This window comes from Phyllobates terribilis, unplaced genomic scaffold (assembly GCF_046119375.1).
Source record: "Phyllobates terribilis strain yellow unplaced genomic scaffold, ASM4611937v1 Scaffold_9__5_contigs__length_417890890, whole genome shotgun sequence".
NCBI classification, from domain to species: Eukaryota; Metazoa; Chordata; class Amphibia; order Anura; family Dendrobatidae; genus Phyllobates; species Phyllobates terribilis.
The window spans coordinates 380,058,154-380,068,864 of NW_027362769.1; positions in this window are offsets into that span (position 1 = coordinate 380,058,154).

A 10,711-nucleotide genomic window follows, 5' to 3' on the forward strand; every position below is an offset into this window, starting at 1 on the left:
TCAGCGGCATACACCGGAACCCGACAATTTAGAACAGAAAGAATAGAGCATCATTAGATAGATAGAAACATGTCAGTCACATATATATGAAGTACAGTGACAGTGTTGCTTACTGTACTTGTCATTTAGTGTAAAGGATTTATTAAAAAAAAAAAAATAGTGTGTTCATGCACTGTCTCTTTAAAAAAGCCGGCCGGCAATTCAGCATCTGTACCCGACAATTTAGAATAGAAGGAATAGAGAATCACACATAGATTAGATAGATAGAAACATGTCAGTCACATATATAAGAAGTACAGTGATAGTGTTGATTACTGTACTTGTCATTTAGTGTTAAAATAAAGGATTTATTAAAAAAAAAATTGGCGTGGGGTTCCCCTTAATTTTAGGCTCTAGCGGAGGTTAAGCAGACGGCTGGGGCAGATGTTTGAAGCCTGGGAAGGGGGTAATACGCACGGAGCTTCCCAGGCTACTAATATCAGCCCCCAGCTGAATACATAGCCTTTACTAGCTATTAAAATGGGGGACCCCAAAAAAAATGACGTGGAGTCCCCCCTATCTAGCTAGCAAAGGCTAGGCAGACAGCTGGGGGCTGATATTAATAGCCCAGGAAGGGTGCCATGAATATTGGCCCCCTCCCAGGCTAGAAACACCAGCCGTCAGCCGCCCCAGAAATGGCGCATCCATAGGATGCACCAATTCTGGCACTTAGCCTCGCTCTTCCCACTGCCCTGTAGCGGTGGCAGTGGGGTAATAGGGCTGGGGTTGATGTCCGCTTATAATGCCAGCTGACATCAAGCCCAGGTTAGTAATGGAGAGGCGTCTATAAGACACCCCCATTACTAACCCCATAGTCAAAGTTAAAAAAAAAACACAAACACCCAGAATAAAGTCCTTTAATTGAAATAAACACACAATTCTTTATTGTTCTAAATTAAACCATACTTACCATCACGCCCATTCCAGCTGAAGCCAATGATCTCCTGCAATAAAAGTAAAATAATAAAGCTACCTCATCCTTACCTTTCCATGGTTCCCACGACGGCTCCAGCTCTGCTACATTGACATGACAGGCTGGATCGCAGCAGAACGCTGCCATCCAGCTTGCCATGCCGCAGACACTGAGAAGCGCAGGCATGCTTGCGCTCTGCAGTGTCTCGCTGTGACGGCATCCAGATGAGCTGAGGTCATGTCCAATGAACTCAGCTCACCTCATGCACGTCACTGACCGCGTGGGAAAATTCTCCTGCGCATGCGGTGAGCGTGAGAGAATTCTGCTGAAGCGCTGAGCGCAGGAGAATTTTCCCACGCTGTCAGTGACGTGCATGAGGTGAGCTGAGTTCATTGCACATGACCTCGGCTCATCTTTATGCCGTCACAGCCAGACACTGCAGAGCGCAAGCATGCCTGCGCTTCTCGGTGTCTGCGGGATGACAGGCTGGATGGCAGCTTTCGGCTGCGATCCAGTCTGTCATGTGAATGTAGCAGAGCTGGAGCCGTCCTGGGAACAATGGAAAGGTAAGGATGAGGTTGCTTTATTATTTTATTTTTATTGCAGGAGATCGTTGGCTTCAGCTGGAATGGGCGTGATGGTAAGTATGGTTTAATTTAGAACAATAAAGAATTGTGTCTTTATTTCAATTAAAGGACTTTATTCTGGGTGTTGTGTTTATTTTTTAACTTTGACTATGGGGTTAGTAATGGGGGTGTCTTATAGACGCCTCTCCATTACTAACCTGGGCTTGATGTCAGCTGGCATTATAAGCTGACATCAACCCCAGCCCTATTACCCCACTGCCACCGCTACAGGGCAGTGGGAAGAGCGAGGCTAAGTGCCAGAGTTGGCGCATCCTATGGTGTTTCTAGCCTGGGAGGGGGCCAATATTCATGGCACCCTTCCTGGGCTACTAATATCACCCCCCCAGCTGAATACCTAGCCTTTGCTAGCTATTAAAATAGGGGGAACCCCATGTCTTTTTTTTGGGGGTCCCCCATTTTAATAGCTAGTAAAGGCTAGGTATTCAGCTGGGGGCTGATATTAGTAGTCTGGGAAGCTCCGTGGGTATTACCCCCTTCCAAGGCTCCAAACATCTGCCCCAGCCGTCTGCTTAACCTCCGCTAAAGACTAAAATTACGGGGAACCTCACGCCAATTTTTTTTTTTAATAAATCCTTTATTTTAACACTAAATGACAAGTACAGTAACCAACACTATCACTGTACTTCTTATATATGTGACTGACATGTTTCTATCTATCTAATCTATGTGTGAAGCTCTATTCTTTCTGTTGTAAATTGTCGGGTAATGGTGTATGCCGCTGCTGAATTGCCAGCCGGCTTTTTTAAGGAGACGGTGCAAGAAAACACTATTATTTTTTTAAATAAATCCTTTACACTAAATGACAAGTACAGTAAGCTGAGCGCTGCCATCCAGCTTGTCATCCTTCAGAGACACTGCAGAGCGCAGGCATTATGGGAACTTCCGATTTCGGTATTCGATATTCTAAAAGTATCGGAACTCCGTATCGGAACTCCGATACCGCGAATATCGATCGATACCCGATATTTCAGTATCGGAATGCTCAACACTAGTAAACAGCAACAAAACAGATCCAGGTTACATAGAAAATCTAAATTGAGGGATCAGCAACCTGCAGAGCTGCAGATTCCCATCAGGCAGTTGTTGAGGCACATTGAGAGTTGTAGTTTCAACAGCTGGAGCGCTGAAGGACGCTGATCACGCTCTGGTTCGCTCAATCTGCGAATCCAGAGCCTGCCTGGCCCACTACTAGAGGGAGACCACTTCATAGTTTACAGCTCCAATTGTGTTTAACACCAGCTGTATACATCTACATGGAGCAAGCTCCCCCTAGTGGCGGCTGTATATAAATCAGCATCTACGTGCAGTGAGCTCCCCCTAGTGGCGGCTGTATATAAATCAGCATCTACGTGCAGCGAGCTCCCACTAGTGGCGGCTGTATATAAATCAGCATCTACGTGCAGCGAGCTCCCCCTAGAGATGGCTGTATATAAATCAGCATCTACGTGCAGCGAGCTCCCCCTAGTGACGGCTGTATATAAATCAGCATCTACGTGCAGTGAGCTCCCCCTAGTGGCGGCTGTATATAAATCAGCATCTATGTGCAGCGAGCTCCCCCTAGTGGCGGCTGTATATAAATCAGCATCTACGTGCAGCGAGCTCCCCCTAGTGGCAGCTGTATATAAATCAGCATCTACGTGCAGCGAGCTCCCCCTAGTGACGGCTGTATATAAATCAGCATCTACGTGCAGCAAGCCCCCCCTAGAGATGGCTTTATATAAATCAGCATCTACGTGCAGCGAGCTCCCCCTAGTGGCGGCTGTATATAAATCAGCATCTACGTGCAGTGAGCTCCCCCTAGTGGCGGCTGTATATAAATCAGCATCTACATTCAGCGAGCTCCCCCTAGTGGCGGCTGTATATAATTCAGCATCTACGTGCAGCGAACTCCCCGTAGTGGCGGCTGCATATAAATCAGCATCTACGTGCAGCAAACTCCCCCTAGTGGCGGCTGTATATAAATCAGCATCTACGTGCAGCGAGCTCCCCCTAGTGGCGGCTGTATATAAATCAGCATCTACAGTGGTGGCCAAAAGTATTGGCAAACCTGCAATTCTGTCAGTTAATACTCAGTTTCTTCCTGAAAATGATTGCAATCACAAATTTTTTTGTATTATTCTCTTCATTTAATTTGTCTTCAATGAAAAGACACAAAAAGAATTGTCCTAAAGCCAAATTGGATATAATTCCACACCAAACCTAAAAAAGGGGGTGGACAAAAGTATTGGCACTGTTTGAAAAATCATGTGATGCTTCTCTAATTCGTGTAATTAACAGCACCTGTAACTTACCTGTGGCACCTAACAGGTGTTGGCAATAACTAAATCACACTTGCAGCCAGTTAACATGGATTAAAGTTGACTCAACCTCTGTCCTGTGTCCTTGTGTGTACCACATTGAGCATGGAGAAAAGAAAGAAGACCAAAGAACTGTCTGAGGACTTGAGAAACCAAATTGTGAGGAAGCATGAGCAATCTCAAGGCTACAAGTCCATCTCCAAAGACCTGAATGTTCCTGTGTCTTCCGTGCGCAGTGTCATCAAGAAGTGTAAAGCCCATGGCACTGTGGCTAACCTCCCTAGATGTGGACGGAAAAGAAAAATTGACAAGAGATTTCAAGATTGTGCGGATGGTGGATAAAGAACCTCGACTAACATCCAAACAAGTTCAAGCTGCCCTGCAGTCCGAGGGTACAACAGTGTCAACCCGTACTATCCGTCGGCGTCTGAATGAAAAGGGACTGTATGGAAGGACACCCAGGAAGACCCCACTTCTTACCCCGAGACATAAAAAAGCCAGGCTGGAGTTTGCCAAAACTTACCTGAGAAAGCCTAAAACGTTTTGGAAGAATGTTCTCTGGTCAGATGAGACAAAAGTAGAGCTTTTTGAGAAAAAGCATCAACATAGAGTGTACAGGAAAAAAAGAGGCATTCAAAGAAAAGAACACGGTCCCTACAGTCAAACATGGCGGAGGTTCCCTGATGTTTTGGGGTTGCTTTTCTGCCTCTGGTTCTGGACTGCTTGACCGTGTGCATGGCATTATGAAGTCTGAAGACTACCAACAAGTTTTGCAGCATAATGTAGGGCCCAGTGTGAGAAAGCTGGGTCTCCCTCAGAGGTCATTGGTCTTCCAGCAGGACAATGACCCAAAACACACTTCCAAAAGCACTATAAAATGGTTTGAGAGAAAGCACTGGAGACTTCTAAGGTGGCCAGCAATGAGTCCAGACCTGAATCCCATAGAACACCTGTGGAGAGATCTCAAAATGGCAGTTTGGAGAAGGCACCCTTCAAATACCAGGGACCTGGAGCAGTTTGCCAAAGAAGAATGGTCTACAATTCCAGCAGAGCATTGTAAGAAACTCATTGATGGTTACCGGAAGCGGTTGTTCGCAGTTATTTTGGCTAAAGGTTGTGCAACCAAGTATTAGGCTGAGGGTGCCAATACTTTTGTCTGGCCCATTTTTGGAGTTTTGGGTGAACTGATCAATGATTTGATTTTTGCTTCATTCTCTTTTGTGTTTTTTCCTTGCAAGCAAATTAAATGAAGAGAATAATACCAAAGAATTTGTGATTGCAATCATTTTCAGGAAGAAACTGAGTATTATCTGACAGAATTGCAGGGGTGCCAATACTTTTGGCCACCACTGTACGTGCAGCGAATTCCCTCTAATGGCGGTTGTATATAAATCAGCATCTACGTGCAGCGCGCTCCCCCTAGTGGCGGCTGTATATAAATCGGCATCTACGTGCAGCGAGCTCCCCCTAATGGCGGCTGTATATAAATCAGCATCTACGTGCAATGACCTCCCCCTAGTGGCAGCTGTATATAAATCGGCATCTACGTGCAGCGAGTTCCCCCAAGTGGCGGCTGTATATAAATCAGCATCTATGTGCAGCAAGCTCCCCCTAGTGGCGGCTGTATATTAATCGGCATCTACGTGCAGCGAGCTCCCCCTAATGGCGGCTGTATATAAATCGGCATCTACGTGCAGTGAGCTCCCCCCAGTGGCAGCTGTATATAAATCGGCATCTACATGCAGCGAGCTCCCCCTAGTGGCGGCTGTATATAAATCAGCATCTACATGCAGCGAGCTCCCCCTAGTGGCAGCTGTATATAAATCGGCATCTACATGCACCGAGCTCCCCCTTGTGGCGGCTGTATATAAATCAGTATCTACGTGCAGCGAGCTCCCCCTAGTGGCGGCTGTATATAAATCAGAATCTACGTGCAGCGAGCGCCCCCTAGTGGCAGCTGTATATAAATCGGAATCTACGTGCAGCGAGCTCCCCCTAGTGGCGGCTGTATATAAATCGGCATCTACGTGCAGCGAGCTCCCCCTGGTGGCGGCTGTATATAAATCGGCATCTACGTGCAGCGAGCGCCCCCTAGTGGCAGCTGTATATAAATCGGAATCTACGTGCAGCGAGCTCCCCCTAGTGGCGGCTGTATATAAATCGGCATCTACGTGCAGCGAGCTCCCCCTAGTGGCGGCTGTATATAAATCGGCATCTACGTGCAGCGAGCTCCCCGTAGTGGCAGCTGTATATAAATGGGCATCTACGTGCAGCGAGCTCCCCCTAGTGGCGGCTGTATATAAATCGGCATCTACGTGCAGCGAGCTCCCCCTAGTGGCGGCTTTATATAAATCAGCATCTACGTGCAGCGAGCTCCCCCTAGTGGCAGCTGTATATAAATCGGCATCTACGTGCTGCGAGCGCCCCCTAGAGGCGGCTGTATATAAATCGGCATCTACGTGCAGCGAGCTCCCCCTAGTGGCGGCTGTATATAAATCAGCATCTACATTCAGTGAGCTCCCCCTAGTGGCGGCTGTATATAAATCGGCATCTACGTGCAGCGAGCTCCCCCTAGTGGCAGCTGTATATAAATCGGCATCTATGTGCAGCGAGCTCCCCCTAGTGGCGGCTGTATATAAATCGGCATCTACGTGCAGCGAGCTCCCCCTAGTGTCGTCTTTATAGAAATCAGCATCTACGTACAGCGAACTCCCGTTAGTGGCGGCTGTATATAAATCGGCATCTACGTGCAGTGAGCTCCCCCTAGTGGCGTCTGTATATAAATCAGCATCTACGTACAGCGAACTCCCGTTAGTGGCGGCTGTATATAAATCAGCATCTACGTGCAGCGAACTCCCGTTAGTGGCGGCTGTATATAAATCAGCATCTACGTGCAGTGAGCTCCCCCTAGTGGCAGCTGTATATAAATCGGCATCTACGTGCAGCGAGTTCCCCCTAGTGGCGGCTGTATATAAATCAGCATCTACGTGCAGCGAGCTCCCCCTAGTGGCGGCTGTATATAAATCGGCATCTACGTGCAGCGAGCTCCCCCTAGTGGCAGCTGTATATAAATCAGAATCTACGTGCAGCAAGCTCCCCCTAGTGGCGGCTGTATATAAATCAGCATCTACGTGCAGCGAGCTCCCCCTAGTGGCGGCTGTATATAAATCAGCATCTACGTGCAGAGAGCTCCCCCTAGTGGCGGCTGTATAGAAATCAGCATCTACGTACAGCGAGCTCCCCTTAGTGGCGGCTGTATAGAAATCGGCATCTACGTGCAGCGTGCTCCCCCTAGTGTCGTCTGTATAGAAATCAGCATCTACGTACAGCGAGCTCCCCTAAGTGGCGGCTGTATATAAATCGGCATCTACGTGCAGCGAGCTCCCCCTAGTGGCGGCTGTATATAAATCAGCATCTACGTGCAGAGAGCTCCCCCTAGTGGCGGCTGTATTTAAATCAGCATGTACGTGCAGCGAGCTCCCCCTAGTGGCGGCTATATATAAATCAGAATCTACGTGCAGCGAGCGCCCCCTAGTGGCAGCTGTATATAAATCGGCATCTACGTGCAGCTAGCTCCCCCTAGTGGCAGCTGTATATAAATCAGCATCTACGTGCAGCGAGCTCCCCCTGGTGGCGGCTGTATATAAATCGGCATCTACGTGCAGAGAGCGCCCCCTAGTGGCAGCTGTATATAAATCGAAATCTACGTGCAGCGAGCTCCCCCTAGTGGCGGCTGTATATAAATCGGCATCTACGTGCAGCGAGCTCCCCCTAGTGGCGGCTGTATATAAATCGGCATCTACGTGCAGCAAGCTCCCCGTAGTGGCAGCTGTATATAAATGGGCATCTACGTGCAGCGAACTCCCCCTAGTGGCGGCTGTATATAAATCGGCATCTACGTGCTGCGAGCTCCCCCTAGTGGCGGCTGTATATAAATCGGCATCTACGTGCAGCGAGCTCCCCCTAGTGGCGGCTGTATATAAATCAGCATCTACATTCAGTGAGCTCCCCCTAGTGGCGGCTGTATATAAATCGGCATCTACGTGCAGCGAGCTCCCCCTAGTGGCGGCTGTATATAAATCGGCATCTACGTGCAGCGAGCTTCCCCTAGTGGCAGCTGTATATAAATCGGCATCTATGTGCAGCGAGCTCCCCCTAGTGGCAGCTGTATATAAATGGGCATCTACGTGCAGCAAGCTCCTCCTAGTGGCAGCTGTATATAAATCGGCATCTACGTGCAGCGAGCTTCCCCTAGTGGCAGCTGTATATAAATCGGCATCTACGTGCAGCGAGCTCCCCTGAGTGGCAGCTGTATATAAATCGGCATCTACGTGCAGCGAGCTCCCCTTAGTGGCAGCTGTATATAAATCGGCATCTACATGCAGTGAGCTCCCCCTAGTGACGGCTGTATATAAATCAGCATCTACGTGCATCGCGCTCCCCCTAGTGACGGCTGAATATAAATCAGCATCTATGTGCAGCGAGCTCCCCCTATTGTCGGCTGTATATAAATCAGCATCTACGTGCAGCGAGCTCCCCCTAGTGGCAGCTGTATATAAATCGGCATCTACGTGCAGCGAGCTCCCCTTAGTGGCAGCTGTATATAAATCGGCATCTACATGCAGTGAGCTCCCCCTAGTGACGGCTGTATATAAATCAGCATCTACGTGCATCGCGCTCCCCCTAGTGACGGCTGAATATAAATCAGCATCTATGTGCAGCGAGCTCCCCCTATTGTCGGCTGTATATAAATCAGCATCTACGTGCAGCGAGCTCCCCCTAGTAGCAGTTGAATATTAATCAAATCATCTATGTGCAGCGAGCTCCCCCTAGTGGCGGCTGTACATAAATCAACATCTACGTGCAGCGAGCTCCCCCTAGTGGCGGCTGTATATAAATCAGCATCTACGTGCTGCGAGCTCCCACTAGTGACGGCTGTATATAAATCGGCATCTACGTGCAGCGAGCTCCCCCTAGTGGCGGCTGTATATAAATCGGCATCTATGTGCAGCGAGCGCCCCCTAGTAGCAGTTGGATATAAATCAGCATCTATGTGCAGCGAGCTCCCCCTAGTGACGGCTGTATATAAATCGGCATCTACGTGCAGCGAGCTCCCCCTAGTGGCGGCTGTATATAAATCGGCATCTACGTGCAGCGAGCGCCCCCTAGTAGCAGTTGGATATAAATCAGCATCTACGTGCAGCGAGCTCCCTCTTGTAGCGACTGTATATAAATCAGCATCTACGTGCAGTGAGCTCCCCCTAGTGGCAGCTGTATATAAATCGGCATCTACGTGCAGCGAGTTCCCCCTAGTGGCGGCTGTATATAAATCAGCATCTACGTGCAGCGAGCTCCCCCTAGTGGCGGCTGTATATAAATCAGCATCTAAGTGCAGCAAGCTCCCCCTAGTGGCGGCTGTATATAAATCAGCATCTACGTGCAGCGAGCTTCCCCTAGTGGCGGCTGTATATAAATCAGCATCTACTTGCAGCGTGCTCCCCCTAGTGTCGTCTTTATAGAAATCAGCATCTACGTACAGCGAACTCCCGTTAGTGGCGGCTGTATATAAATCGGCATCTACGTGCAGTGAGCTCCCCCTAGTGGCGGCTGTATATAAATCAGCATCTACGTGCAGCGAGCTCCCCCTAGTGGCGTCTGTATATAAATCAGCATCTAAGTACAGCGAACTCCCGTTAGTGGCGGCTGTATATAAATCAGCATCTACGTGCAGTGAGCTCCCCCTAGTGGCGGCTGTATATAAATCAGCATCTACGTGCAGCGAGCTCCCCCTAGTGCCGGCTGTATATAAATCAGCATCTACGTGCAGCGAACTCCCGTTAGTGGCGGCTGTATATAAATCAGCATCTACGTGCAGTGAGCTCCCCCTAGTGGCAGCTGTATATAAATCGGCATCTACGTGCAGCGAGTTCCCCCTAGTGGCGGCTGTATATAAATCAGCATCTACGTGCAGCGAGCTCCCCCTAGTGGCGGCAGTATATAAATCGGCATCTACGTGCAGCGATCTCCCCCTAGTGCAGGCTGTATATAAATCAGCATCTACGTGCAGCAAGCTCCCCCTAGTGGCGGCTGTATATAAATCAGCATCTACGTGCAGCGAGCTCCCCCTAGTGGCGGCTGTATATAAATCAGCATCTACGTGCAGCGTGCTCCCCCTAGTGTCGTCTGTATAGAAATCAGCATCTACGTACAGCGAGCTCCCCTTAGTGGCGGCTGTATATAAATCGGCATCTACGTGCAGCGAGCTCCCCCTAGTGGCGGCTGTATATAAATCAGCATCTACGTGCAGCGAGCTCCCCCTAGTGGCGGCTGTATTTAAATCAGCATGTACGTGCAGCGAGCTCCCCCTAGTGGCGGCTGTATATAAATCAGCACCTGCGTGCAGCGAGCTCCCCCTAGTGGCGGCTGTATATTAATCGGCATCTACTTGCAGCGAGCTCCCATTAGTGGCGGCTGTATATAAATCAGCATCTACGTGCAGCGAGCTCCCCCTAGTAGTGGCAGTATATAAATCAGCAGCTACTTGCAGCGAACTCCCCCTAGTGGCGGCTGTATATAAATCAGCATCTACATGCAGTGAGCTCCCCCTAGTGCCGGCTGTATATAAATCAGCATCCACGTGTTGCGAGCTCCCCCTAGTGGCGGCTGTATATAAATCAGCATCTACGTGCAGCGAGCTCCCCCTAGTGCTGGCTGTATATAAATCAGCATCTACGTGCAGCAAGCGCCCCCTAGTGGCGGCTGTATATAAATCGGCATCTACGTGCAGCGAGCTCCCCTTAGTGGCGGCTGCATAT